Raw genomic sequence first — 8,379 nt, 5'->3', positions numbered from 1 at the left:
ATGTCCCATCTACAAAAAGGGCGATAAGCTGGATTGTAGCAACTACCGCGCAATCACATTGCTGAACGCCGCCTACAAGGTACTCTCCCAAATTTTATGCCGTTGACTAGCACCAATTGCAAGGGAGTTCGTGGGGCAGTACCAGGCGGGATTTATGGGCGAACGCTCCACCACGGTGTTCGCTATTCGCCAAGTACTGCAGAAGTGCCGCGAATACAACGTGCCCACACATCATCTATTCATCGACTTCAAAGCCGCATATGATACAATCGATCGGGACCAGCTATGGCAGCTTATGCACGAAAACGGATTTCCGGATAAACTGACACGGTTGATCAAAGGGACGATGGATCGGGTGATGCGCGTAGTTCGAGTTTCGGGGGCATTCTCGAGTCCCTTCGAAACCCGCAGAGGGTTACGGCAAAGTGATGGTCTTTCGTGTCTGCTATTCAACATCGCTTTGGAGGGGTAATACGAAGAGCAAGGATTAACACGAGTGGTACAATTTTCAATAAGTCCGTCCAGCTATTTGGCTTCGCCGACGACATAGATATTATGGCACGTAACTTTAAGAAGATGGAAGAAGCCTACATTAGACTGAAGAGGGAAGCCAAGCGGATCGGACTAGTCATCAACACGTCGAAGACGAAGTACATGATAGGAAGAGGTTCAAGAGAAGACAATGTGAGCCACCCACCGCGAGTTGGCATCGGTGGTGACGAAATCGAGGTGGTAGAAGAATTAGTGTACTTGGGCTCACTGGTGACTGCCGAAAATGATACCAGCAGATAAATTCGGAGACGTATAGTGGCTGGAAATCGTACGTACTTTGGACTCCGCAAGACGCTCCGATCGAATAGAGTTCGCCGCCGTACCAAACTGACAATCTACAAAACGCTCATTAGACCGGTAGTCCTCTACGGACACGAGACCTGGACGATGCTCGTGGAGGACCAACGCGCACCCGGAGTTTTCGAAAGGAAAGTGCTGCGTACCATCTATGGTGGGGTGCAGATGGCGGACGGTACGTGGAGGAGGCGAATGAACCACGAGTTGCAACAGCTGTTGGGAGAACCATCCATCGTTCACACCGCGAAAATCGGACGACTGTGGTGGGCCGGGCACGTAGCCAGAATGTCGGACAGTAATCCGGTGAAAATGGTTCTCGACAACGATCCGACGGGTACAAGAAAGCGAGGTGCGCAGCGGGCAAGGTGGATCGATCAGGTGGAAGATGACTTGCGGACCCTCCGTAGACTGCGTGGTTGGCGACGTGTAGCCATGGACCGAGCCGAATGGAGAAGACTCTTATATACCGCACAGGCCACTTCGGCCTTAGTCTGAATAAATAATAATAATAATGGGCCGGAATGGGCCGAGGCTTGGATTTTAGTATTTTGGTCATTTTCCAGAACGGCTTTACATAGTCTGGGATAATGCGGATCTTGTTCGAGAAATCGTTATTTTTGAGGTCCACCAGTCTAGTACGCTGAAAGTGCCTGCGAGTGACATCCCGCAATCGAATCAAATCTTTGGTGCCCAAGTAACACGGTTTGTTGTATGAGTGTAAAAAATACATCTTTCGAACATATAGTATGTTTCGTTTCGGTATGAAAAACTGCTTTGATTACTTTCACACGACTCAAACAGCGCAAAAATTATCGATATTTTCAACATCTTTCAGTTGCAACCTTGTTTTTGATTGCACATTCACAAGACTAAACTTAAGTACTAAGGATGTTTTCAGTAACCGACTTTCAACATGGTTCTGTCAAATTGAATACCAAAACAAAAATGCTGATCAACACGTACAAAGAAATAAATTTTATACCAAAAACGAATGAAAACAAGCATGCATGAAATGATGAACACCATTTTAATAATATTAATAATCATATACAAACTGAATAAATAAATCAAATTTGTTTCGAAGTCTCGGTCAAAACATTATATGCGGCTCATGTTTCATTGGCTAACTTTTCATTTTACTTCTCCTAAATTCATGCGCCATTGATTGTAGAAAAATATAACTATGCCAAAGCATTATTTTGAAATTGATATGTAAACAAATTCTCGAATCTGCAAAAGAAAAACAATATGGCGAGTTGCCGATAAACAACAGGGTCGATGAAGAACTTTCATAACATTAATCTTAAAAGATGTTGAAATTACGTTAAACTTCTATCATTGCGGTATATATTCTGACGAAACAAATGTCAAATAATGAACATGTTATGACATTGTTCGTAAAATCTTCCTGTAGACTTGTTTTATGTTGTGAGAATGTAAAACGAAACATCTCAAAAAACCAAACAAATGTCAAAAATTTACATGTTATCAGCAAGTTGTGAGAATGTAGTATGAAACTTCTTCTCTGATCAAATTGCTGTATGTTTTACACAAACCTCATCATAGCTTTCCTTGAACATAACATGTTTTGTATTTCATTTTCCCGACCTTTATTCAACATCATTATTAGATCTTAGTTAATAATGATGTTTTCGGTGTTACTTGGGTGAGTATATAGATTGTTAGGACCAGACCAGGTAGGTATTGATTGTTATGGTGTCGCTTAACTGCCTAGCCGTCGGTACATGTTGGTCACGGGCCACCTAGATCGCCTCCTAGATGGAACGCAGCTGCCGATCAATTGCTTCAGACATTTCCGGCCGCACTTCGTAGTTGACGTTGGCATCCACGTATCTTTGCAACCGGCCCCTGTCGACTCGATGGTAATTTCGCCGGGACAGCTGATGCCGATTAACCGAGGAGCCCACTTCCAACACCCCCGGATAGTGGTTGACGGCCGGCTGCGAGATGTAGTTGTTCATGTTCGTGATGTACAAGTCGATTGTCGAATGAACGCCGGACCGACTCAGCCGAGTGGGGAAATCCGGGTTCAGGATCTTGTAATGGCCTTTCTCCATGTCGTCCCTCCAGATGATGCCGTTTCGATTGCCGCGACTATTGCCCCAGTTTGATGTTTGGCATTCAGATTACCGGCAATGAATGTCTCCGCGTTAGCTTGACGATGTCCCTCCGAAGGGCGGCCGATCAGCCGTCACCGACTTTGGCTTGGGTTAGGCAGTACGCCGCGATGAGCGCGATTGTGCCGACAGAAGTGGTGATTTCGATACCGATGGCCTCGATGACACTGAGCTAGAAGCTTGGAAGCAGACGACAGTTTATGTTGTAGCGAAGAGCGTTAGCCACACCACCTCCCCTGGTTGGCCGGTCGAGTCACACAATGCGAAAGTCCGGGATGTTGAAGTTCACCTCCGGTTTTAGGTGCGTTTCGGTGATGAACGCCACGTCTATTTCTTTCTCCTTAAGTTGACCAGGCCCACCCTAGCAGCCATTTTTAATGATGAACATGTGACGACCTGCTCGAAACAGATTTTGCAGCCGCGCAGCCAAGTGGCGAGCTGCGCAAAGATCGGCATAAGTTGTTCCGGAGTGTAGAGCGGAGCAGATTCTTCCGGTCGGCTTCGTTCTCCGACTGCCGACGGAACCCAGGAGGAGGGAGCGGGTGGCATTCGCTGGTGGATGGTGCCGATTATGCTGGAGCTTGAATCGCTCCAGCTGCCGCTGGCAGTCGCTTGTGCGGCTGTAACGGTGGGAGTATTGGAATCGCACGACGGGGAGCCGGGATGGTTGGAAAGTTCACCTCGTTGACTACAGGAACACGGTTCTTCTTCGAAAAGGTCCTGGTGGAAGCCTTCTTCCGGATTTCCAGGAACTCGGCTCGCTTTGGGCAGCCCTTTTTGGTGGCCCGATGTTTGTCGCCACAGTTGGCGCACTTGAGATCGGCCACCACCATTTTGTCGCACTCGTCAGTCGGATGGGGTTTGCCACACTTGTTGCAGCGCGGCTTCATGCGTCAGTTTCTGGTGCCGTGCTCAAAATTGCAGCTCCTTGTGGTCCTTGTTAACCGGCATCATTTTCGCGCCCTCACTGCAGAGCCAAAATGTACAGTTCAGCCCTTTAGCGATTAACTGGCGAATTTCCGGGCGCAAATACGGCGGATCGCCCTTCACAAACACAGGCGAGCACTTCTCCTTCCGCTCAGGTTGCACCTGCGACAGCTGCGATTGCTGCTTTTTCCTCTTTTTCGGAGGATTTCCGGTATCGTCGATTGGTAACGACGAATATACGTTGCTCTACAAAAGCTGCTTGGAGGGGTTAACCACGCCTCCAAGAGCAGTGCACTTAGGCACTTTTCCCGCGACCGAATCGGCCACCGAGTCTCCCATAACGGGTCTGGGAGAAAATAACGCCAACGCGAAAACGTACACAGCGAACGAACGAGAAAAAACACTTGGAACAGGCATTTTGTTTATTTATTACCAGACTAAGGTCGAAGTGGCCTGTGCTGCACATAAAAGTCTTCTCCATTCAGCTCGGTCCATGGCTGCGCGTCGCCAGCCAGGAGGGTCCGCAAATCGTCCTCCACTTGATCGATCCACCTTGCTCGCTGTGCACCTCGCCTTCTTGTTCCCGTCGGATCGTTGTCGAGAACCATTTTCACTGGATTACTGTTCGACATTCTGGCTACGTGCCCGGCCCACCGCAGTCTTCCGATTTTTGAGGTCTCGTATCCGTAGAGAACTACCGGTCTAATAAGCGTTTTGTAGATCGTCAGTTTGGTACGGCGGCGAACTCTATTCGATCGGAGCGTTTTGCGGAGTCCAAAGTGCGTACGATTTCTTGCCATGATGCGTCTCCGAATTTCTCTGCTGATATCATTATCAGAGATCACCAGTGAGCTCAAGTACAGGAATTCCTCGATTTTGTCACCACCAATACAAACTCGTGGTGGGTGGCTTACGTTGTCCTCACTTGTGCCTTTTCCTATCATGTACTTCATCTTCGACGTGTTGATGATTAGCCCAATCCGTTTAGCTTCGCTTTTCAGTCTGATGTAGGCTTCCCCCATCCTCTCAAAGTTACGTGCCATAATATGAATTTCGTCGGCGAAACCAAATAACTAGACGAACTTCGTGAAAATCGTACCATTCGTGTCAATCCCTGCCCTTCATATTTCTCCCTCCAGAGCGATGTTGAATAGCAAACACGAAAGACCATCACCTTGCCGTAACCCTCTGTGCGTTTCGAAGGGACTCAAGAATGGCCCTGAAACTCGAACTACGCACATCATCCGATCCATCGTCGCCTTGATCAACCTTATCAGTTTATCCGGAAATCCGTTTTCGTTCATTAGCTGCCATAGCTGGTCCCGATCGATTGTATCATATGCGGCTTTGAGGTCAATAAATAGATGATGTGTGCTCACGTTGAATTCGCGGCATTTCTGCAATACCTGACGTACTGCGAACACCTGATCTGTGGTAGAGCGTTCACCCATAAATCCCGCACCACCAGCAGCACCAGAAAATTTGACAGTTACACCCTTTTCAAATGTTAGTCTAAAAATGATTGCCAATATGAAGATTTTTCGCAATGTATGGGTTTAATAAGGACAAGGCTCCCGGAATCTAAAACTAAATTCACTCGCGTTTTCAAGGGCATACCATTCAATACCGAAGTAACGCAAAACTGTAACTTTTATTTATTTTCTAGGAGAGATCGACTATGATGGTGATATTTGAGGTTATGGCTTTCAGTCTTCTTATGCTCAAAAACGGGTTTTACGTTTTTATCCGACGTTTCGGTTACATATATTGTACCTTTATCAAGGAGTTAACTAAGTCCCGTTTTATTGTTACATTGTCTTAGCATAGAACGTTTTGTCACAACTTTATGTTAAATCGCCCCCTCTATTTTTCGGTAGGGGCTGCGAAATTGAATTTATCCGGGCACCAGGAACTATCGTGTAGTACGTTTTTAGCGCCACTTCTATTCTAGTGGCGAAGTGGCGCTAAAAACGTACTACACGATAGTTTCTGGTGCCCGGATAAATTCAATTTCGCAGCCCCTACCAAAAAATAGAGGGGGCGATTTAACATAAAGTTGTGACAAAACGTTCTATGCTAAGACAATGTAACAATAAAACGGGACTTAGTTAACTCCTTGATAAAGGTACAATATATGTAACCGAAACGTCGGATAAAAACGTAAAACCCGTTTTTGAGCATAAGAAGACTGAAAGCCATAACCTCAAATATTTATTTATTTTTTTATTTTATTTTATAGACATTCCACTAAAAAGCTCAAAATAATTTTCTTAACTTTTATTGTTTTTCGAATACTGCGTCACAGCAAAACTGAAATAAAAAGATGACAGTTGTGCGTTGCTTCCAGGGTCGGATTTCGTCGAAAAGGGGGCCCGAGGCCGAAAGTTTGTGGGGGCCCAAACTGTACAAAAAAGGTTAGTTTTGGTACATAAGATCTGGGGGGGGGGTTGTCGGTGACACGGATCCACGGACCCCTATAAAAACGGCCCTGGTTGCTTCCGTATTTGATGGCGTATCCATAAAAGCGCGAGTAGATTTAATTTTGGATTCCGGGAGGCTTGTCCTTAACGTTTTTTTTCGCGTTATTAAATGGTAGCTTCATGAAAACCATGAGAACATAAGCTTCAGCTAAACTCAATTGAACAAATCAATACCCGATTGATATAACATTATTCCAAATAAACCCGAGATTATCGCCAATTAATTAGCTTTTCCGGCATTCGCATGCATTTTTGTCATGCTATCGTTCGAGGTTAAGCCCGACTGCATGAAGATCATGTGGAAGCTGATTGGATTAATTGCAGTTCTACATACCGCAAATCATCAGTTGGCTTTGGTGGTCAGTACATTACTTACCGTTTATTCTAAAAGAGTTTCCCATACCTCGAGCCAGCGTAGTACCGGCAGAGAATCGTTCCAGAGGACAGAAACCACAACCTCAACAACGGTAGTAGCAGCACATCGAAGATTAATTTCTGCTGCTTCGTGTTTGCAAGCTATTACTGGTATCGCAAGAGTGCCCAGCTCTTCCTCGAGAGGTGCCTACGCCTGTGATGGACTATCGTATAAACTGCTGCAGCTGGAGGAAGATTGAATGAAAAATGTTGACCAATCAGAGGGTAAAGATATTTGTTTGCTCGAACGATACATGAGCTCAGTGAAGCATTTGATTGGAAACCCTTCCACCTTCCTCGGGAAAGCGGGCGAGAACGACGGAAGTGGAATGTGTACACATCTTTCAGCAAATCCGTAACCTGAAAGCTAATATGTGGAGATTTATCACCAGCTTCGTTTGAATATGCAGAGTCTCTCGGCTGAGCATACACCCGACCAGGGGGTGTCGGATTTTCTTGCAGTTCTGTATAACAACAATATGTTGCGTGACAATTACAAAAATATTGATTTTGAAACTAATTTCTGACAACTTTACATGTATGCTTTTGAAACAAGAAGATGTCGGTTTCATGTTAAGTTGTAAGAAAAAATTGCAAATACTTATTGGGTGTACATGTTTTTGTGGCCTTATGGTGAGAACAAAGAGCAGTTTCTGATCCAATAGTTATTTTTCCAGTGGTACCTACTATGTTTGCACTGTTACCCTACTTGAACGTTGTTTCTTCGGGTTGGCAATAAGTGATGTTTTGTAGATTTTCATTAGATAACACTATACCACAGACAAACAGACATAACACTCGTCGAATTTCCATCGTTTACTGATTTACTGGTCAATTCAAATAATCATTAGTTGGCCAATCGGACACTAGTGGCGCGCGCATCGGAATTTTTAATCAACAAAAACACAAATGCACATTGAATCATTAATCATTTTAGCCGTGTCGCAACCCACGGTAAGTCATTTTTAAGCAACGTACTAGAATTGCACCAAATCTTTTTACCGCTGAAATGTAGGCAATAAGCACTGCATTAACAACATTAATTCGAATTGCACATATTGAATCGAGAAAGGCATCATCTTATTTATTTATCATAAGACTAAGGCCGGAGTGGCCTGTGCTGCACATAAAAGACTTCTCCATTCAGCTCGGTTCATGGCTGCACTTCGCCAACCACGCAGTCTGCGGAGGGTCCGCAAGTCGTCCTCCACCTGATCGATCCACCTTGCGTGCTGTGCACCTCGCCTTCGTGTTCCCGTCGGATCGTTGTCGAGAACCATTTTCACTGGATTACTGTCCGACATTCTGGCTACGTGCCCGGCCCACCGCAGTCTTCCGATTTTCGCGGTGTGAACGATGGATGGTTCTCCCAACAGCTGATGCAACTCGTGGTTCATTCGCCTCCTCCACGTACCGTCCACCATCTGCAACCCACCATAGATGGTACGCAAAACTTTCCTTTCGAAAACTCCCAGTGCGCGTTGGTCCTCCACGAGCATCGTCCAGGTCTCGTGTCCGTAGAGAACTACCGGTCTTATAAGCGTTTTGTAGATAGTCAGTTTGGTACGGCG

Source organism: Armigeres subalbatus, chromosome 3, assembly GCF_024139115.2.
Source record: "Armigeres subalbatus isolate Guangzhou_Male chromosome 3, GZ_Asu_2, whole genome shotgun sequence".
Classification (NCBI taxonomy): domain Eukaryota; kingdom Metazoa; phylum Arthropoda; class Insecta; order Diptera; family Culicidae; genus Armigeres; species Armigeres subalbatus.
Note: the sequence above shows the minus strand (reverse complement) of the source record.